The 23,433-nt window shown below is 44.3% G+C and overlaps 1 pseudogene; it reads left to right on the top strand.

Moving 5' to 3' along the window:
- The first annotated feature begins 702 nt into the window (after window positions 1-702).
- LOC784048 (putative serine protease 47) lies at window positions 703-19,286 on the top strand (annotated as a pseudogene).
- The last annotated feature ends 4,147 nt before the right edge of the window (window positions 19,287-23,433 follow it).

The following is a 23,433-nucleotide window of genomic DNA, read 5'->3' as shown; positions in this document are numbered from 1 at the left end:
GGTAGATCAAGGAGATGGCAGACTAGTGTCTTAAAAAACATATATCTTATCAGGGCCTGGATTCCAGTTTCTTTTATAGAATAGAGATGGGGAGGAGCTGAGGAATTAGAGGAAAAGTAAAGAAAAAGGCCATAAGTTTTCCTAAATATCTCCTGAATAGCCAAGCTCTGGGAGAGGGTGTGGTAATATCTTCTTCTTTCTTGCAGCTATTCAAAGGTGGCCAGGGTCAGGATGTTTCTCTGAACAAAGGCACTTGGTTTAACACACAGGCAGAGACAGTGTTCCTGAGGCAAACCATTATGTATAGACAGTATACGTTCAGTGAACAAAAGCAATAGGTAGCAAAGGTCAAAGTGAAAGAAACAGACTCAACAGTAGTCAGATTTTGTTTTTCCCTGTAACATCACTACTTATCAATAAACCATCGGTATATTGTTGCATAGTACCCTTATGAAGACTCAGGTCCTTTGCATTTCCAAAAAGATGGGGTCTGTCCTGAAAACCCTGTGGGAGCACTGTCCAGGGATACTGAGTAGCCTCCAGGGTGTCAGGGTCCCTCCATTCTAAGGCAATAAGGTATTGAGAGTCTAGATGTAGGGGAATACAGAGAAATGCATCTTTGTGGTCCTAAACAAACACTGAGTGCTTCCTGGCACTTGGTTGAGGAAAGTGCATAGGTTTGGCAGCAGTGGGTAAATAGGGATGACTGGCTCATTCACGGAGGAGATACCCCTCGTCCAAGGTAAGGAACAATGGCTGCACTTTGCTGGAGCAGCCGTGAAGAGATACTCCACACACAAGGTAAGAGAAACCCAAGAAAGACGGTAGTTGTTGCAAGAGGGCATCAGAGGGCAAACACACTGAAACCATATTCACAGAAAACCAGTCAATCTAATCACACTAGGACCACAGCCTTGTCTAACTCAATGAAACTAAGCCATGCCCATGGGGCAACCCAAGACAGGCAGGTCATGGTGGAGAGATTTGACAGAATGTAGTCCACTGGAGAAGGGAATGGCAAACTACTTCAGTATTCTTGCCTTGAGAACCCCATGAACAGTATGAAAAGGCAAAATGATAGGATACTGAAAGAGAAACTCCCCAGGTCAGTAGGCGCCCAATATGCTACTGGAGATCAGTGGAGAAATAACTCCAGAAAGAATGAAGGGATGGAGCCAAAGCAAAAAGAATACCCAGCTGTGGATGTGATTGATGATAGAAGCAAGGTCTGATGCTGTAAAGAGCAATATTGCATAGGAACCTGGAATGTCAGGTCCATGAATCAAGGCAAATTGGAAGTGGTCAAACAAGAAATGGCAAGAGTGACTGTCGACATTCTAGGAATCAGCGAACTGAAATGGACTGGAATGGGTGAATTTAACTCAGATGACCATTATATCTACTACTGCAGGCAGGAATCCCTCAGAAGAAATGCAGTGGCCATCATGGTCAACAAAAAAGTCTGAAATGCAGTACTTGGATGCAATCTCAAAAATGACAGAATGATCTGTTCGTTTCCAAGGCAAACCATTCAATATCACAGTAATCCAAGTCTATGCCCCAACCAGTAACACCTAAGAAGCTGAAGTTGAATGGTTCTATGAAGACCTACAAGACCTTTTAGAACTAACACCCAAAAAAGATGTTATTTTCATTATAGGGGACTGGAATGCAAAAGTAGGAAGTCAAGAAACACCTGGAGTAACAGGCAAATTTGGCCTTGGAACACGGAATGAAGCAGGGCAAAGACTAATAGAGTTTTGGCAAGAAAATGCACTGGTCATAACAAACACCCTCTTCCAACAACACAAGAGAAGACTCTACACATGGACATCACCAGATGGTCAACACCAAAATCAGATTGATTATATTCTTTGCAGCCAAAGATGGAGAAGCTCTATACAGTCAGCAAAAACAAGACCAGGAGCTGACTGTGGCTCAGACCATGAACTCCTTATTGCCAAATTCAGACTTAAATTGAAGAAAATAGGGAAAACCACTAAACCATTCAGGTATAACTTAAATCAAATTTCCTTATGATTATACAGTGGAAGCGAGAAATAGATTTAAGGGCCTAGATCTCATAGATAGAGTGCCTGATGAACTATGGAATGAGGTTCGTGACATTGTACAGGAGACAGGGATCAAGACCATTCCCATAGAAAAGAAATGCAAAATAGCAAAATGGCTGTCTGGGGAGGCCTTACAAATAGCTGTGAAAAGAAGAGAAGTGAAAAGCAAAGGAGAAAAGGAAAGATATAAACATCTGAATGCAGAGTTCCAAAGAATAGCAAGAAGAGATAAGAAAGCCTTCTTCAGCGATCAATGCAAAGAAATAGAGGAAAATAACAGAATGGGAAAGACTAGGGATCTCTTCAAGAAAATCAGGGATACCAAAGGAACATTTCATGCAAAGATGGGCTCGATAAAGGACAGAAATGGTATGGACCTAACAAAAGCAGCAGATATTAAGAAGAGATGGCAAGAATACACAGAAGAATTGTACAAAAAAGATCTTCACGACCCAGATAATCATGATGGTGTGATCACTGACCTAGAGCCAGACATCCTGGAATGTGAAGTCAAGTGGGCCTTGGAAAGCATCACTATGAACAAAGCTAGTGGAGGTGATGGAATTCCAGTTGAGCTCTTCCAAATCCTGAAAGATGATGCCGTGAAAGTGCTGCACTCAATATTGCCAGCAAATTTGGAAAACTCAGCAGTGGCCACAGGACTGGAAAAGGTCAGTTTTCATTCCAATCCCAAAGAAAGCCAATGCCAAAGAATGCTCAAACTACCCCACAATTGCACTCATCTCACATGCTAGTAAAGTAATGCTCAAAATTCTCCAAGCCAGGCTTCAGCAATACGTGAACCGTGAACTTCCTAATGTTCAAGCTGGTGTTAGAAAAGGCAGAGGAACCAGAGATCAAATTGCCGACATCCACTGGATCATCAAAAAAGCAAGAGAGTTCCAGAAAAACATATATTTCTGCTTTATTGACTAGGCCAAAGCCTTTGACTGTGTGGATCACAATAAGCTATAATAAAATAAATTTATCACAATAAATTCTGAAAGAGATGGGAATACCAGACCACCTGATCTGCCTGTTGAGAAATTTGTATGCAGGTCAGGAAGCAACAGTTAGAACTGGACATGGAACAACAGACTGGTTCCAAATAGGAAAAGGAGTTCGTCAAAGCTGTATATTGCCACCCTATTTATTTAACTTCTATGCAGAGTACATCATGAGAAATGCTGGACTGGAAGAAAAACCAACTGGAATCAAGATTGCTGGGAGAAATATCAATAACCTCACATATGCAGATGACACCACCCTTATGGCAGAAAGTGAAAAGGAACTAAAAGCCTCTTGATGAAAGTGAAAGTGGAGAGTGAAAAAGTTGGCTTAAAGCTCAACATTCAGAAACCTAAGACCATGGCATCCGGTCCCACCACTTCATGGGAAATAGATGGGGAAACAGTGGAAACAGTGTCAGACTTTATTTTTCTGGGCTCCAAAATCACTACAGATGGTGACTGCAGCCATGAAATTAAAAGATGCTTACTCCTTGGAAGGAAAGTTATGACCAATCTGGATAGCATGTTCAAAAGCAGAGACATTACTTTGCCAACAAAGGTTCGTCTAGTCAAGGCTATGGTTTTTCCTGTGGTCATGTATGGATGTGACAGCTGGACTGTGAAGAAGGCTGAGCCCTGAAGAATTGATGCTTTTGAACTGTGGTGTTGGAGAAGACTCTTGGACTGTAAGGAAATCCAACCAGTCCATTCTGAAGGAGATCAGCCCTGGGATTTCTTTGGAAGGAATGATGCTAAAGCTGAAACTCCAATACTTTGGCCACCTCATGCGAAGAGTTGACTCATTGGAAAAAACTCTGCTGCTGGGAGGGATTGGGGGCAGGAGAAGAAGGGGATGACAGAGGATGAGATGGCTGGATGACATCACTGACTCGATGGACATGAGTCTGAGTGAACTCCGGGAGTTTGATGAACAGGGAGGCCTGGCATGCTGCGATTCATGGGGTCGCAAAGAGTTAGACACGACTGAGCGACTGATCTGATCTGATCTGATCTGGTTCATTCACTGCTCATAAGCCTTGTACAATGATATTCCCTATTAGGCTCCTGAATGGTGTGGGGTGGGGGTGGGGAGGATAGGGGTGTTACAAGGGGATTGGCAGGGTCTAATGAGTCTGTCAGAGAAGGCAATGGCACCCCACTCCAGTACTCTTGCCTGGAAAATCCCATGGGCAGAGGAGCCTTGTAGGGTGCAGTCCATGGGGTCGCCAAGAGTCGGACACGACTCAGCGACTTCATTTTCATTTTTCACTTTCATGCATTGGAGAAGGAAATGGCAACCCACTCCAGTGTTCTTGCCTGGAGAATTCCAGGGACTGGGAGCCTGGTAGGCTGCCGTCTATGGGGTCGCATAGAGTCGGACACGACTGAAGCGACTTAGCAGCAGTAGCAGCAGCAATGAGTCTGTATTTTAGATATTTGGTGAATAACAGTTGGATTTCCCTCATGGCCCCAAGTTTTAAAGGATATTGTTTTTCCCAGGGGTATATTTCCCCAGGCCTAAACCTTATTTTTATTGGAGGAGCATGTTTTCCCTTTCCTGGTCCTGAGGTATCCCAAGTGCAGGATCTACTTGTTCCCTGATTTTGGTGGGAATATTTTGATGACCAGCAGGTGGGTCATCTGGGGTTGCTAATAGATGCAATCTCTGCTTGAATTGTCTACCTTCTTGGACTTCACCCCGTCCTAATAATATACTAGCTCCTATCTTATTTATCAAGTCTTCTGAGAAGGGGGACGTGGAACTCTGGAATATACAAAAGGGAGTGAGTAGTAATAATGAACCGGACTCCTCAGGTGAGGGAAGATGTAATTGCCTTCCCTTTGACAGTCCATCAGCTCTCATCACAATACAGTCTCAGTTGGAGAGAGGGCCAAGTCAGAACAGAGCAGGCAGCTCCAGTGTCTACAAGAAATTCAGTTCACCTACCTGCCATATCAGGGGTGACCCGAGACTCCCCTGGAGTAATGAGGATGGATCAAGTGGAATCTGGAGCCAGGCAGGTGCTCAGGCCCCAACATTCAATGTGTGGGATTCTCTCATCCAAGAGATTCACAAGGACCTGGCGACAGTTGGGATTGCTCCTTAGGCATCCCATAGGAGGGCACTCATGACATTCCCCCTTACAGTGCCTCTCTTTATGACAAAAGGCACATTGGTTCAAGCCCAGGCAGCTTCTTTGCCATCTGCCCAGACATCTCAGCCCTCCAGGGTCCACTCGAGGCAGTGAGTGAATCACAGCAGCCCAAAATTGTTTTCTTTACTAGCCCCTTATCTTTATTGGACTCTTCCATCAAGTCTTGGTTACTATAGACCTTGAATGTCTCCTCTACCAAGATTGACAATGAAAAAAAAAAAAAAAGATTGACAAGGGGGTTGGGAGTCTAGCTTCAAGTTTTTGTAATTTTCTCCTTATATCAGAAGTAGCCTGGGTGATAAAATGCATGGCCAATAGTATCCTCCCTTCTGTGGACAGAGGCTTTCCTGAAGGCCTCTGTCACCCAGTTCAAGAAGACTGCCAAGTTTTCATCTCTTTCCAGTGTAACCTTTCAGATCTTATCATAATTTACAGGTGAAATTTAAAGTTTCACCATAAACTTTTTCATTCCTTCTGATAGACAAGTAATATGTCTCACCCTAGCCTGACCTATAGGATCTTCACAGTCCCAGTGTGGGTCATGTTCTGGGGTTGCATCCCCACCCACCTGATAAATTTGGTGGCACGGATCAGTGACCCACTGCATGTTTCCTGGCCTTCGTTAGAATATACTCCCTTACCACTGTATGCCAGAATAACCATGATGTCCTGCCAGGTGAAAGAGAATGTCACCTCCAGCCTGATAAATTCATCCCTCAACTTTTCAGGGTTCTCTGAGAACCTGCAAAACCTCTCCTTACAGATTCCTAAGTGTCCCATTCAGAAGGGGACATGCACTCTAGTCATCTCTCTGTTCCCTTCAGCCACTTCCCAAAGTGGGTGAAGGCCTTGTGGGGAAGAGGTGGGGGCTAACTTTGAACCTGAGCCTGGGTGACAGGAAGTTCCACTACAGATTACCCCAGAGGGACTAGTCTCTCTCTCCTGAGGTAACAGAGGATATAAAGGAACATAAGGAGGGAGAGTTTGGGGTCAGTCAGAAGGCCCCAGAGAAGTAGCTGGTTCTGGGAAGTAGGTGGGGCTTGTTTTTTCTCACCTGAGAGTTGGGGAAGGTTGGAAGGGGATCATCTAAAACATCAGAAGTGTTTACTGATTCCCTAGGTTTTTGATTAGAGGAGCAAGATAAAGTAGGGTTTTGGTAAAGGACCATGAAACCCTTTTTTCCCTTTTTGTCTGCCAAAGTGACCTGTGGGATTTTAGTTTCCCAACGAGGGATCAAACCTGGCCCCTCAGCAGTGAGAGCTTGGAGTCCTGACCACTGGACCACCAGGGAAATCCCAGGAGCATGAAGGCTTGGACATAGGGAACCTCAATCCATTTTTCCATGTTGCAAGAGTAAAGAACTAATTGCAAAATGGTATTATAATTTAGAGAGCCATTTTCAGGCCATTTTCAGGCAATGCTTTCTCCACTTTCCAACTTATATAAAGCCCAGGCCATACTACAATAGCGTTTTAAGTTTTTCCCTTTTCAGTCTGTCTATTTTGAAAAATTTTCAGGTTTTAAAGATATACTCCAGAGGTTTCTCTTCTGGCTTACATCTTCACATGTTGAATAACCTGCAATCCAGAAAGAGCGCCCCTAGAAAGGTAGTTCAGTGTCCTGGAGACACTCACCTGGAGGCTTTTGCCCTATAATAGGTTTTCTTATGCTGGGGGTGGTATTCCTCGAGTATGAGCATCTGTGAAGCCTAGGATGTGGGCTGCTTGGAAGTGACCAGCACAACAGATGTTCTGTGACATGGTATGTATGGGCTGCCAAGGCCTGGAGTGAAGGGAATCCCAGAGGTGGAAAAAAGAACTCCTGAAAGAACTTGGAGTTGAATGCAGTGAAAACTGCAATGGGCAACAGGACTTGAGAGCCTAATGGTGGGATTATTCCTACAGGGGATTTTTTTTTAGGTAGTGAAAGAATAAACAGCTAAAGAACCCAAAACCCTTTCCCCTACTTGGCAGCTACAATAATATTGGGGAGAGCATGATACTTCCATCTGACACAGGCAACAGTGAGCTTGGACAAGGTTTCCCATGTAACTTAACATACTAAATGAGCACAATTGGTTTAGGATCTCTCTTTTGGATGCTCCATGGGCCCCTTGAAGCATTCCAAAGTTTACTGGAAGTCAAAAGAATTTCAACCAGAATTTGATGTTTGGGAAATCTTTCAAAATTTCCAAAAAGTTTTAAAATACCCAGTCAGAGAGAATCATAGGTTGCTGTGAAACAATTATTCCTTGAGCTAAAAAAAAACATTCAAAAGTAAGTACAGATCACTTAACATCATAGAAACTCACAGCCTGTTATCAAAAGCAGCGTTTCAGGAAAATTTCATTCTCTTATGAAAGAAACCAAATCCAGTCTCATATCAGCTTACTCTTAATAAAATCCATCTATCTACTTAAATGTAATCCAACCTTAGACAGTCTCAACCTCATACAAAATTATTTTCTCAGTGTTCCTTTCCCAGAAATCCTCTGCAATTTTCTGTAGCCATATTTTGTACCTTGTTTTATCCATGCAGAGCTAACCAGCTCTAGGACAAAATTACCTCTTTCCTTTTATTAATAACAAAGTATATTTCCATTCCTCATACCTTCTTTTCTGAAAACATGCATACTATTTTTCTTAAGCCACCATGAACTACATTTTGCATTAACATTCCCTAATTGGAATATCCCATAACTTCTAGAAACACATATCTTTCCAAATCACAATTTCTTTCCTTGATGTGCTGCAAGAAATGTGTCTAATAAAGCCAAGCATCTTTAATTTCTCTCTCACAAGAGGAAAAAGAATAGGTAAATTTAGATCTGTTTAGCAATTAAAGTTCCAATATTTCATTTCATTTAAAATGTTCTGATTGCTCAGTAGATTACCATTCTTTAACTTAATTTGGTTTCAAGTTACCAAAATTAGGAGGAACTATTCTAGATGGACATTTCCAAAGCATAATTATTCCCAGAAAAGTGTGAATGTGTTAGTCACTCAGTTGTGTCCAATTCTTTGCAACCCCATGAACTATAGCCCACCAGACTCCTCTGTCTATGGGATTGTCCACACAAGAATACTGGAACGGGTAGCCATTCCCTTCTCCAGAGGATTTTTCTGACCCAAGGATGGAACCCAGGTCTCCTGCCTTGCAGGAGGCTTCTTTACCATCTGAGCCACCAGGGAAGCCCAATTATTCCCATAGAATTTACTGAAAACTCTTATCCCAGTCATATTTACTTAGAAGTTTAATCATATCAGTTTATTTTCCTCAATGACAGATTTTACAATAGAAACAGCATGTATTTATTGACTTCCAATAACTCTAGGTACAATGAAAGTAGTATACTTATTGCTGATAATACAAAGAAGTCTGTATTGATTAAACCCACAAACTTAAGCCAGACAAGTTAATTTTTACAACACCAGAGATCTCATAGTTTTCCTGCTTGAATTCTAAAAGGCCTTTTATTTCCCCCTCAGTCTGGGGGACTACAGATGGATCAGGTATTTCCTGAGAGAGTCCTGGCCAACTAGGCTTCCCAGGTGGTGATAGTGGTAAAGAACCTGCCTGCCAATGCAGGAGACATAAGGGATGCAGGTTCAATCCCTGGGTCAGAAAGATTACCTGGGGTAGGAAATGGAAACCCACTATGGTATTCTTTCATGGAGAATCTCATGAGCAGAGAAACCTGGTGGCAGAATAGTACATTGCAAAGTCAGAGGATAGCAAAACAGTCTCCTCTCTTCTTTTTTTGTTCTTTAAACTCCCACTAAGTTGGCTCAGTGGGTAAAAAATCTGCCTGCAGTGCAGGAGACATAGGAGACAGGAGTTCAGTCTATGGGTTGGGAAGATCTCTTGAAGAAGGAAAAAGCAACCCACTCCAGTATTCTTGCCTGGAAAACCCCACAGACAGAGGAGCCTGGCAGGCTACAGTCCAAAGGGTGGCAAAGGGTTGGAAAGCACACAGGAAAATAACCCAAGGCTGGAGTCTCAGACAATGAAGATTGTATTTGTATTTCAAGGCATAGGTGCTCCTCCATGCCCACAATGTCAGCAGAGACTTGCAGGAACAGTTGGACAGACAACCTCAATGACAGAAACTGAAAGACACAAACAAGAAGTATTCAGGATTAAAAGGATGGGAGTGCGGGTATAGGACTAAGGGAGATGTAAAGGGAGGAGGGACAGAAAAGACTGAAAAAAGAGAAAATGACAGAAAGAGATTGCAGTTTCAACCGCCCCCTGTGCATGTCCATCCATTCAGGCACCAACCTGTGTGCTTCCAGAAAGGGCCAGTCAAGGAAGGAGCACCCTTTGCACTGCCCACTGGAGTGATCAAGCCTGGAAACCAGCCAGTTGTACGTTGACTGTGGGACTCTAACTCACAGGTGGGACTCACTCATGTGTACACCAGTGTATGGGAATCCGCTGCAGCACTTCAGCAAAGTGCCCCATGGCCCAGTCTGTCTCAAAAGTGGAGGAAAGATAAGAGACATACAGAAAACAAATTGCAAACTGGAAAATGTAATTCCAACCGTATTAATAACCACATTAATGTGAATAGATTAAATACTCAAAATTAAAGACAAAGGTTGATAGACCATATTTTAAAAACAGGATCCTTATCAATGCCAACTCTATAAAGTGGAGGAAAGAAAGAAAGGGAGAGAGAGAGAAAGAGAGGAAAGAAGGGAGGAATGGAAAAAGAAAGAGAAAAGAAGATAGGAGGGAAATAAGAAATTAAAGGAATCCAACTTTAAATGCAAAAATTAGAACTGTTATTGCAGAAGACATGATTGCATGTGTTAGAAAACCCCAGTGAGCCCACCAGAGCAAAGTAAAACAAGATGAAACAGACTAGGATAAAGAAGAAGTTTAGAAAGTTCATAGGGAGCAATATTTCTTATAAAAATAAATGGTGTTCTTATATATGAGGTACAAAAATATGAAAAGGGAAAAATTAAATTAAATAATTTAAATTATTAAATTTTATTAAATTTAATAATTTATTAAATATTTATTAAATTTAAATATTAAAATATTAATATTTTATTAAAATTAAATAATTAAAAATAATTTCATTTAGAATAGCATGGAAAATGATAAAATACCTAGCAGTAAACATAATAAAGAACTATAAGATCTGTACACTGAAAACTACAAAATATTGCTGACAGAAATTGAAGATCTATCCAAAGAGAGAAATAGTTCTTGTTCATGGATCAGGAAATTTCATATTACCAAGAAAGCAATTCTCTTCAAATTGGTCTATAAATTCAATGCAGTCCCATTGAAAATTCTTGCAGGGTTTTTTTTTTGGGGGGGGGTTGAATTTGACAGCTGACCTAAAATTCAGAGGGAAATATGAAGAATTCACAACAGCCTAAACAATTTGGCAATAGAATAAAGTTGTAGAACTTTTATTACCTGATTTCAAATTTTACCATAACATACTAATTTAGAGAGTGGATCTGGCATGGGAAAAGAACATAATTCAATGGCACAGAATTGAGAGTCCAGGAATAGAACCTTTTATCATGAATTGATTTTCAACAAATGTCCTAAAACAATTCAATATAAGAAATTCTAATCTTTATTTTTTAACCAAGAAAAGGTACTGGTACAAATGGATAGCCACAAGAAAGACCAAAAACTAAGAAACAGAAACTTATTATATCACACTAGGCAAAAATGAACTAAAACTTGATCATGGCTTCAAATGTAAGAAACAACCTTTAAAATTTCTCAGAGAAACATAGGAGAAAATCATGATCTCTTAGCTATAACATCAAAAGTATGAGTTATATAAGAAAAAATTAGTAAATTAGACTTGATTAAATTAAACATTTTTGCTCTTCAAAAGCCACTGTTAAAAGACAAGCCACAGCCTTGGAGAAAATATGGCAAATCACATATTTGAAAAAGAATGAAATCTTACCATTTGTGCCAACATGCATGGACCTAGAGAACATTATGTGCTCTGTTCTGTGCTAAGTCACTTCGGTCATGTCTGACTCTTTGCAGTCTGTGGACTGTAGCCCTCCAGTCTCCTCTGTCCATGAAATTCTCCAGGCAGGAATACTGGAGTGGGTTGCCATGCCCTCCTCCAAGGAATCTTTTCCCAACCCAGAGATTGAACTTTTGTTTCTTAAGTCTCCTGCATAGAAAGGCGGGTTCTTTACCACTAGCGCCACCTGGGAAGCCCAGAGAGTATTATGCTAAAGTGAAATAAGTCAGACAAAGACAAGCATTGTATGATGACACTTATATGTGAAATCTAAAAAATAAATGAACAAACATAGAACATAAGCAGAGTTATAGACACAGAGAACAAACAAGTCGTTACCAGAAGAAAGAGGATTGAGGGGGAAGAAAGCAAAAGCTGAGGGAGATTGAAGTTCCAGCTGTAAGAGTTCCATGGTGCTCCAGTGATTAAGAATCTGCCTGCCAATGCAGGGGACATGTGTTCAATTCCTAGTCTAGGAAGATAACACATGCTGTGGGGCAACTAAGCCCGTGTTCCTCAATTGCTAAAGCCTCCATACCCTAGAAAAAGTGCTCCACAAGAGAAGCCACCATATGAGAAGCACCACACCACAACAAAGAGTACCCCCTGCTCTCCACAACTAGACAAATCCCTTGTGGAGCAACAGAGACCCAGCGCAGTCAAAAAGAATAAATAAATAAATGGTATTTTTATAGTTGAAAATAAATGAGTATGAAATGGGTAAGAAATGTACAGTGTGGGGAATATAGTCAATAACTATGTAATGTCTTTGTATGTAATGTATCGTAACTAACTTATCATTTTGAAATGTGTACAAATATCACAATCACTATGTTGTGCAACAGGAACTAACATAACATTGTAGGTCAAGTATACTTCAAAAACACATGCATAGAAAGAGATAGATTAAACTAGTGGTTACACGAGGCCAGGAAGTAGGAATTGGATAGCTACAGTCAAAGACACACATTCCCAGTTACAAGGTAAATAAGTACTAGGAAAATAAAATTCCCAGTTTTAAGATACATAAGTACTAGGAATGTAATATACAGCATGATAAATATAATTAATACAGCTCTATGTTATACATGAAAGTTGATAGAGTAAATCCTGGGTTCTAATCACTGGGAAATACATTGTTTTCCCAATTTCTTTCATTTTGTACCTATGTGGTTTCATTAAATTTATTGTGATGACCATTTCATGATGCATGTAAGGCAAATCACTACACTATGCACCTCAAACTTAAACTGAAGGAAAAAAAAAAAGAATGGACTAAGGTTAACATCAATGTATCAGTATTGGCTCACTAGTTATGATAAATGTACTGTAGTAATACAAGATCTCAACATTAGGGGAAACGGGGTGAGGGGGATATTAGAAGTCTGTATTATCTTTGCAGCATTTTCATAAACCTAAAATTATTCTAAAGTAAAAGGTTTATGTAAATATAAATATATATATATATTTTAATTTCCTGAAAATCACTGAACTGTCTTTTGTAATAAGTGAACATCATGGTATACACATTTTATTGAAGTAGAGTTGTTTAAAAAGTTACTAAGAGGATGAGAGTGGGATTGGAGTTAGTCTGGGGCGGGGCCAGAGCAGGGTGAGCTCAGACTGGGGTCAGTAACCCTGGCAACGGACAGAGAGGCGGGGATCCCCCAAGGTCTAGGCCAGCCCGCAGCTGGCTGCTGCTGCTGACCGTGGCCACCCTGGAGCTGCGAGGTTCCCCAGCCGGACTGCAGGCGATCGGGGAGCGTTGAGGGGCGGAGCTCCGACTTGGCGACCACGGCGGTTGGCTCCTGGAGCTATAGGTTCGTTGGGGCCTCCATTCGGGCCAAGATCCCCTAGCCTACAGGGCCTGAGGGCAGGCGGCTGTGACCAGGGCCTGTGTGTCCTGAGCCACTAAGCCTCATCTTTTCTCTGCCCTTCCCTCCTACCAGACAGCCCAGAGATACCCCCCACACAGGTGGGTCAGGCCCTCCACTGTGAGGCTTCTGGGTGGGAAAAGACCCAATCCCTTTGTGGGGCTGTGGGAGTGGGGACTAGCAGGGTCTGGCCCAGAGGTTGGAGGCTGGGTGAAGGAAAGTTCTAGGACTACTGAGTAAATAGGCCTGAGTCCAGGGACCAGGGGTCTCATTCTCCTCACTGAGGCCCTGGTAGCCCCGGCCTTAGACCAGGATGCCCGGGCTCAGGGGGCCTGGGCACACTCCTGCCCTCCCAGGTGTGAGTCCCAGAACTAGGGCAATCCTCATTAGCCCCCTCCTTCTTCTTTTAGAAACGGAGACTCCTGCAGAGTCTGAGAGGGGAGTGAATTGCCCCAGATCACACACCACCACAACTTCTGCCTGCAAGTCTTCCTCCCTAAGACATGGGGTAAAGTGGAGGTGCACAGGCCCTTAGAAGCCATGGTCTTGAGAAAGTAATGTTGGCAACTTCTGAGACCTTTGGTTCTTTGATCTACAAGACAAGGCATTGAGGTGTGCTAGGTGAGGGAAATGAGGTCTGTGTCATGCCCAGCACTTGGCAACCTTGCTCAAGGACGTCCATCTGCCTGGAGATGTTCCTGTGAACTGGTCCCCCCAGACCCCTGGGTCCTTATCCTCACAGGGCTTGATGTGTTGTGCTCTGCTGTCCAGTCCTCAGTGGCAGCCAGCGAAGGCAGAGTCCAAGTAGCCCTGTCATTTTGGCTAGGCTGCTGGAGGCCTGGCCTTGATTTTCCCATATGTGAAACAGGGAGGCTTTCCTGGTTGCAACATTTGGAGTACCACCAGTGTCTCTATTATAGGCGGCAGGGGAGTCTCCATAGTGTGCGGGAAATCCAAGGAGATGGGAAGGATCTATGGTGGCCGGGACATGGAGGCTGTGGTCCCAGGGCTTGCATGTCTGTGGAGCTATCCTCATTAACTCCAGCTGGCTCCTTTCCACCACCTATTGCTTTCTCAAGTAAGTCTCCTTCCTAGGCTGCCAGCACAGGTGCTTGCAGGGGAGGAGGATGCGGGGGAAGACGAAAAAAGTGGGATGGTGTCCCACGTTAGCTCCTCTGGGCTTTCCTCTGGGCAGTCTGTGGCCTTCCAAGGTGTGTTGTTCCTGCCTTTGGCCTGTGTACCCTCCACCTGGACTGTCCTCCCTGCTCACCTGCCCAGATCCTCCTCATGCTCTGCCCTCGGCCCCTGTGTCCGTCCCCCAACACAGGCGTGCCTCAGGAGAGTGGCAGTGTCAGTCCTCGCTGCCATTTGGTGTGAACCCATCTCAGATCACACCTTCTTCTCAGTGCCCCCTTATTGCCAGGTGTCAGACTCTAGATGGAGGCCTGGGACCGCATGTGTGGCCAGCAGCTGAATGATTCTTCTTATTACTCCTGCAAAACTGTGTGCCCAGGAGGAGTCATGGTCACTGGTGTGCATGCAGGAAGCCATGGTGCCAGGCTGCATAAGGGGGAGGTGGGCTCCCTGGGAGAGTGACAGGGCTGCCCAGGAGTCTGATTCACCTAGCCAGGTGGGGCTGGCTCAGTGACTGGCTTCTTAACGGATGAGGAGGGCTCACCAAGGAGTTCAGGCATCACAGCCCAGGTCTGGGCCCTGGAGCCCTGAGGGCTCAGAGTCCATTGGCACCCACTCTGTGCCATGCTCTGTGCAAGGCCTTCAGTGGCATCAGGGGTGGCGAATCCTTCCTCACCATGTCTCCATCCTGTCAGGAGAGAAAGCCCAGCATGGGTGAAAAGGGCAGAGCACATGGGGTGGGGGGTCAGGAGAAGATGTGTGGAGAGGGAGGGCTTGCTGGAGGGGAAGGGTTGGGTGAGGGAACTTGAGAGAGGGCCTCCACGTAGATGAGCTGTGAAGACCGTGAGGGAGGGGGGAAGTCTCAGCACCTGTGTTGGGGGAACAGGGCAAGGTTCTGTTTCGTGCCTTCATTTGCTCATTTATTTACCGAATCTTTTTCAAGTCCTTGTAACTCAGTGGAGAAGCAAGCTTTCGGCAGGTAGGTGTTGAAAAGAGGGGATGGTCAGGAAGAGTGTGGGGCCAGAAGGTGGGTTGTATGGAGTCTCGGGAAGGGTAAAGTTAGAGCTGGGACTGAGTCAGAATGCCTGCCATGGACAATCAAAAGGCCTTCATTTGATGACCCCACAGAGTTTTCCAGAACAAGGATTCAGTGCTTCTCCAATTCTAGTATGTGATGGAGAAGCCAGCCATATGTTTGAAACTATAAGTAGGATATCAATTAGCCTCAAGAAAGAAGGCCTCCTGAGCAATAGAAATGGGGAGACAGAAGCTGTCTGGCATCCCATGGAGTGGAGGGGCCCAGAGGGGTGTGGGCAGTTAGATGAGGATGCAGGGAAAGAGCTAGTTCCCACTTGGAGATGATGGTGACAGTGTGCCTTTCCTCCTCCAGGAATTCCAAAGCCCCAGGGAACTACAGGGTTCTGTTAGGAAGCACCCAGCTGTACCAGCATGCCCAGGAGGTGTCTGTGATCCAGATTATCACACACCCAGACTTTGAGAGGTTACATCCCTTTGGGAGTGACATCGCCATGTTGCAGCTGCTCTTTCCTGTGAACTTCACCTCCTACATCATCCCTGCCTGCCTCCCAGTCCCTGGCATGAAGCTTCCCAGTGACTCATCCTGCTGCAAAACTGGCTGGGGGATGCTCAACGAGGAAAGTGAGGGGGTGTGGGTTAGTTGGGGGGGATGAGAATGGGGAGGAGGAGGAAGGGGAGAAGGACAGAGGAGCAAAGAAGGGAGGTATGTCTCCACTTGACGTGTTGCCAGGCAAAGGTCCCCTTGGCCCACTATGCTTCATTTCCAGAGGACAGGCCCATTCTAGTTCTAGTTCTGAAAGTGTGTGATTCTAAGGCTTTGGTGTTCCCTAAGTGTAAAGCTCTGAAGTCTGGGAATCTTTGACTTTGCAATCAAGAATCTGAGTTCTTGAAGTCTTTCTGGTTCTTGATTCCAAGGTTTAAATCAACCATAGATCTGAATGACTTGATCCAACTCAAAGATCATGGTTGAGACCTGACTCCTTCCAAGTCATTGACAAACTCTCTGATTTCCCAGTGCCATAGGAGGCACTTGGGAAAAATGGGAAAAAAAAAAAAAAAAACTCAAGTATGACCTCTGACCTCTGAGGCTGCCTGATCAATTCCAAACCTCGCTTTGCTCTTCTCCCAAACCAGTTCAGTCATCTACTTTGTAGGCTCATTAGGTGAACTGAATGACACAGGAAAAAAACTGTGTTTCTTAAGTTTGAAAGTGGACACATGTAGGCAAAAACTTATGAGCAAAAGTTTTATTAAAGAAAAACTTTAATGATTGGGTGAAATGCTTATGATGCAAAATTAGGGAGGGAAAGAGTACTTATTTGTAATTATTAAGTTGGGTCATAATTTGATATGGTGTTTCTCTACAGAGGTACTACAGGCATTTTGAACTGATGCTGTTTTCATTGGGTGGTATGTTCCAGCATCTCTGGTCCCTGCCTATTAGTATGTCACTAACACGTCCTAATCATAGGACAAACAACCAGGTCTGCAGCACTCTCATACCACACACACACACTTCACACACACACACACAATACACAGACACACACACAAACAACACATGTATACCACGCTTCACACATACACACATGCAACACATGTATACCACACTTCACACACACACACACAGGCACAATACAGAGACACACGACACCATGCATTTCACACACATACAGACACACATACAGAACATGTATACACACTTTACACACACACACGCACACACGCACAGACTGGTTCCTCCTTGAGGACAGGGACCCTGTCTTTCTTGTTTCGATATCCCAGTCCATGCCTCAGGCAGGGCCTGGCACCTGGTAGGTATCCCACTGCTGCCCCCGGGTCCTTCTTCCCTGGACCTCCAGACTGATCTCAGGTCCCATCCTGTGTGCTTTATGTTACTCTCCTGATAGCTATCTGAGTATTTGCTTTAGAGCAGGAGTCATGCCAGTTCCCTGCTCATGACCCCCAGTGCCTTCTCATTTCTACTTAAAATAAGGTCACAACTCCCTGCCTTGAATCTCAGGCCCCATTCCTCTCTTTCATCTCCTACTGTGTCCCTCACCCACACCACCCCAGCCAGCAGGCCTCCTTCCTGCCTTGACTATGTCAAGGCCATTCCCACATCATATCTCCACCTTGACTATCTCCCTGGACTCGTTTGCTGTCCTGACTGACCTTGCCATGAGTCGTTTCTTTACCTATGCAATTCAGCTGTTCCTCTGAAGAGTTTCACTTGATCACGTGAGCTAAAACAGGCCAACCCTAATAGCACATCTTCCTGTTTTGTTTCCTTTACACCACTTATCATGTCTAAAATAATGCTCCTTATTTATTCCATTTACGCTGTCTGTCCCAACTAAAAACTGTCCCCTGTATCATTAGTTAAAAGATACTTAACATGAGGACAGACGAATAAATGAGTAAACTGAATGGAGAATAAATGAGTGTCATGATGAGAGGATGGATGGGGGAAGGTGCAGGACGAGTGGGTGGCAGGGAAGATGGGTGGAAGGGAAGGATGGTGTGCAGAGAGATGGAGTGAGTGGGTCCATTGATGGAGGGGAGAATGGAGAGATGGATGAAAAGATGAGTGGGCAAATGGGACATGAGGAAAAGTAGGTAGGTGAATGGAGGAACAGGTGGATGGAAAGCAATGTTAGTGATAGACAAAAGGTGAGTGGATGGGATGGTTTGTTAAAGGATAGATAGGTTGGTGAATGGTTGCTAAGCACCAGTGAGTGGCAGATGTTGGTAGGATTTGCCTTTTTCCTTTGTGGAATAGGAGTATGGCCTATTGCTATGAAAGAGGTTGAGGGAATAGGATGAATTAGGAAAAGTTTGAGAAACAGGGGAGGGCATATTAGGCATAGATAGAAGACTGAAACAAGGATGAAAGCTGTGCTGTGCAGAGAAAACCCCATGTTGGGGGCACTGCTGACTGGTGAGACAGAGCTCTGTAGCTAGGCTACAGCATCCTTCCCTGATTTCCTCCTTATCCTCACAGCACCTCTGCTCGAATCCTTCCATCTCCAGTAGGGTAAGGTGAGCTTCATTAAGAACAAGTTCTATAAACTGTTATATGGAGATAGAAAAGGCAAGACTGCTCTGTCCATGTGAACATGCTGTGTGCTGGGGACTTCTCGACAGGAATGTCCATCTGCCAAGTGAATAATCTGCCTTTCTGTTTTTCCCTCACCTGTTCTCAGGGCTTCAGTTTCTCTCGGGGAGGGACTGTGTTGCCTCTGCTCTCTTTGTGGAGCCCCTGGGACTTCCCATTTCTTCCCTCTATGAGTCTTCCTGGACTCCATCCCTTGGCAGTGTCCCCCAGGCCAACTCCCCTTCCTAAGTTCCTTGCACATGAAAGCATCTACAGCATCTATTCTTGAGGCATATATTAAAGTTTTTACTGAAGCATAACATACATACAAAAGAATATATCCATGCTCTTTTCATAAGCTGGATGAATTTTCACATAGTGAGGCCACATGTGATCAATACCCCAGAGGCCCAACTCACACTTCCTTCCTGTCACCAACACCCAACAGAAACCACCATCTTCACCTTTAATACTTTGGATTAGATTCTGAATGTTCTGTAAGTAGAATTTATTTCCAGTTGGCAGTCTTAACATTAGATTTGTGAAATTCATACATGCTGTTACCTGTTCAGTCTCCTTACTCTACAGGACTCTACTGTGTGCATTGAATTTGATGATCAATTACACTCTTAATGGATATTTTACTACTTTCCAAGTTTTTCATTTTATTTCACTTCCAAATGTTTTACCTTCTATTTCACAGAAACCCTTGAGTAGAATTGTTGGAGTAAAAGGTATGCGTATATTCAGCTTTGGCAAATATTACTGAACATCTCCAAAGTGGTTCACCATTTCCACTCATTCAAGCAGTAGATTAGAGTTTATATTCTCACCAATACTTAGCATTTTCCATCTTTTCTCATTTTAATAGACTGTTGTGGTTTGCATTTTCCCAATGACCAATTAAATATACTTTCACATATTTATTATTATTGGATATCTGTTTTATGTAACGTTTCCTTTCAAGATTTTTCCCCCCTCTTATTTTTCTGTTGGGTTCTCTGTCTCTTCTTTTAGGGGCTCTTTATATATTTTATATATTCCAGATATATGTCCATTGTTGGCTATTTGCGTTTTCATGTATGTTTTTGCTTTTGTGTTTTTTCTGTTTGTTTGTTTTACTTTGCCTGTGTTGGATCTTAGCTGTGGCACACAGGCTCTTCATTGCAGAGTGTGGGCCTCTCTCAGTTGTCACATGCGATCTCCAGAGCGCATGGGCTCAGTAGTTGCAGCATGTAGACTTGGTTGTCCCGTGGCATGTGGAATATTAGTTCCCTGACCAGGGATGGAACCCATGTCCTCTGCAAGGAGGGAAGATTTTTAACCACTGGACCACCAAGGAAGATTCCTTGTTGGATATTTTAATTGTGAACCTTTACACTCTGTGTAGTGCCTTGTTTTATAGATAAGAAAACAGGCGTGAGGAGGACAAGTGGCTACCCTAAAATAAGGCAGCACAGCATGGGCCCCTGTGTTTTCACTCGAAGCCTAATGTGACCTCCACCGCATCGCCCTGAGGGCTGAGCCTCCCAAGCTGGCTTCATGTGCCAAGCTCTTCCATGGCCCTTTGTCTGCTTGCCTGCTGGATATCCATAGTGCCAACTCTTCATCTCATTTCTCCTCAGGATGAGGACACCACTGAGATGGACCCTGAAGAGCCAAGGCAGCATATAACCCCCACCCCACTCCTGCCTCTTTTAGCCTTTCAGTCCCCACAACCTTCCTGAGAGACTCCATCTAGATTCATTTCTGCCATATTACCTGCTCTGGCTCCCATCCTCCAACCCAGGCCCCTCTTCTCTCCCTGAAAGTGTCTTCCCCCTGGCACAGGGCATCCAGAAACAGGTCTGAGTAGAGACAGACCACAGGGGCCCTCAGCGCTTAGACTGTGGGGCAGAAAAGACATGGTTCCTGTATTCAGTCTGTCATTTCCTGGGATTGTGACCTTAGCTGAGTTTCCTCACCCATGAAATAGATTTGCTAAAGCTTCCTCTTAATAAGGTCCCTGTAGGAAATTTAGTACTGTACTGGCATTCAGGAGGTACTTAGCAAGTCTTGGCTTTCAATCTTCTGGCCTGGCCTGTCTCCATCTACCCGGATTGTACCTACTCTTCTGGACCTGTCTTAGACCTATCCTCTCACCCAATGTGGAATTCACTGCCCTGGCTCCACTCAGCACACACAACACCCACACACCCACACACCCACACACCCACACACCCACACACCCACACTCAGTTTACTCTGTCTTTTCAGTAGTGCTAAGCACAGCTCACTTTCCATGGGATATACTAGTGGTGGGGCTTCCTCTGCCTTCTGAGAACTCCTGTGGGGTCAGGAGGCTACTGGAGCCCTTCCCATCTTCCTCATACTAGTCCAGAATCCACCATAATATCAGCAACCACAAGGCTCATCTGCATGAATCCCTGAGGCCTGGAGTGTACAGGGGCCTGGCCTTCCCCAGCCTTAAAAGAGTGCAGTATGGGTGCACTGTGGGGAGGGCCGAGGGCACCCCAGATAGAGACCCCAGAGGAGAAGAGCTGAGGTGATGATGGCACATTCTCAATGTCCAAGAAGCCCTGGTGTGACTTTCTTGGTGCTTTGGTGACATCACCTTAAATTGGTGGCTCAGACCACAGAATGTATTCTCTTACATTTCTAGACATCCGAGTCTAAAGGCAAGGTGTTGGCCTGGCTGCTCCCTTCTGGAGGCTCTAGGAGAAAATGTTTTCTTGCTTTTTCTTTTTTTTTCGCTATAAATTTATTTATTTTATTTTTTTGTTTCAAACCAAAGAACAATTTTATTTTATTTCTTATATGATATTATACATGTTATAATGCCATTTTCCCAAATCATTACCCCCTCCCTGTCCCACAGAGTCCAAAAGACTGTTCTGTACATCTGTGTCTCTTTTGCTGTCTTGAATACAGGGTTGTCATTACCATCTTTCTAAATTCCATGTATATGCATTAATATACTGTATTGGTGTTTTTCTTTCTGACTTCACTCTGTATAATAGGCTCCAGTTTCATCCACCTCATTAGAACTGATTCAAATGTATTCTTTTTAATGGCTGAGTAATACTCCATTGTGTATATGTACCACAGCTTTCTTATCCATTCATCTGCTGATGGACATCTAGGTTGCTTCCATGCCCTGGCTATTATAAACAGTGCTGCAGTGAACGTTACAATATTGTATTGGTTTTGCCATACATCAACATGAATCCACCACGGGTGTACACATGTTCCTCATCCTGAACCCCCTCCCACCTCCCTCCCCATACCACCCCTCTTGGCCATCCCACTGCACCAGCCCCAAGCACCCTGTATCTTGCGTCGAACCTGGACTGGTGATTCGTTTCATATATGATATTATACATGTTTAAATGCCATTCTTCCAGATCATCCCACCTTCTCCCTCTCCCACAGAGTCCAACAGACCGTTCTATACATCTGTGTCTCTTTTGCTGTCTCGCATTCAGGGTTATCATTACCATCTTTCTAAATTCCATATATATGTGTTAGTATACTGGTGTTTTTCTTTCTGGCTTACTTCACTCTGTATAATAGGCTCCGGTTTCATCCACCTCATTAGAACTGATTTAAATGTATTCTTTTTAATGGCTGATTAATACTCCATTGTGTATATGTACCACCGCTTTCTTATCCATTCATCTGCTGATGGACATCTAGGTTGCTTCCATGTCCTGGCTATTATAAACAGTGCTGTGATGAACATTAGGCTACACGTGTCTCTTTCACTTCTGGTTTCCTTGGTGTGTATGCCCAGCAGTGGGATTTCTGGGTCATACGGCAGTTCTATTTCCAGTTTTTTAAGGAATCTCCACACTGTTCTCCATAGTGGCTCTACTAGTTTGCATTCCCACCAGCAATGTAAGAGGGTTCCCTTTTCTCCACACCTTCCCCAGCATTTATTGCTTATAGACTTTTGGATCATAGCCATTCTTACTGGCGTGAAATGGTACCTACCTCATTGTGGTTTTGATTTGCATAATGAGTGATGTTGAGCATCTTTTCATGTGTTTGTTAGCCATCTCTATGTCTTTTTAGAGGTCCCCAGCATTCCTTGGCTCATGGCCCCTTCCTCTGTCTCCAAAGCACATCACTCCTCCTTCTGCTCCTGTCTTCACATCTCCTCCTCAGACTCTGACCCCCTGCCTCCCTCTTTCCCCATGAGGACCTTTGTGATTATGTTGGGTCCAACCAGGTAATCCAGGATAATCTTCCTATTCCCTGATCCTCTGCTCCATCACAGCTGCAGAGTCCCTTTTGCCATGTAAGGTAACTTAACCACAGTTCTGATGATGAGAATGGCCATTTTTGAGGGTGATTTTTGGCCAGCCACACCATGTACCCTTCTCTTTCCTTCAAGTTGCCACTTCCCCACCCCTCCCTCTCAGCTGGAGAGCTTCCTTCCTGTTTCACTGAGAATATCAAAGCACTCAGACTAGACCCCGTTCATCTTCCCAGCCCACTTCTTCTCACCCCAAGAAAGCATCTTCTATCTCTCTTGAGCCTCCTGGCCCATCCTAGTCAGTCCCTCCTGGAGCTCTGGGTACCCAGAGTCTCCCTTGCTCCATGTCTTCCGTGAGCCCTTTCATGGCTCCTGTGTGAATGTGCAGGGCAATCTCCCTCCTGCTACTGCCCAGTTTCTCTGCCTCCTTTTCCCCAAAGACTCCTCATAACAGCCCTGAATCTAACCCACTCTGGACATGAGTGTCCCCAGTGCCACCAGAGCCACATGGCCAGTGTCTCCAAGAGCCTGTCTTGCCAGAGCTACCCTTGGACCTGAGTCCTTCTCTCATTCAGCACTTGAGCAAGTCTCACTGCCATTTCCTGGGCACCAGGACCAGCCAGCCACTCCACTCTGCACTGGTCCCCTCCCTTCCCACATCTAAATGCTGGAGACCCCAGGGCTCTGTGCTCAGCCTGCTCCTCCCCCTCTGTGCTTCTTCCTTGTTTGGTGAAATAGGCTCAACTTTGACTGGTCCTGTTGCCTCTTTCAACATATT

This window comes from Bos taurus, chromosome 9 (assembly GCF_002263795.3).
Source record: "Bos taurus isolate L1 Dominette 01449 registration number 42190680 breed Hereford chromosome 9, ARS-UCD2.0, whole genome shotgun sequence".
NCBI lineage: Eukaryota > Metazoa > Chordata > Mammalia > Artiodactyla > Bovidae > Bos > Bos taurus.
Note: the sequence above shows the minus strand (reverse complement) of the source record. Positions and strands in the feature narration are given on the sequence as shown.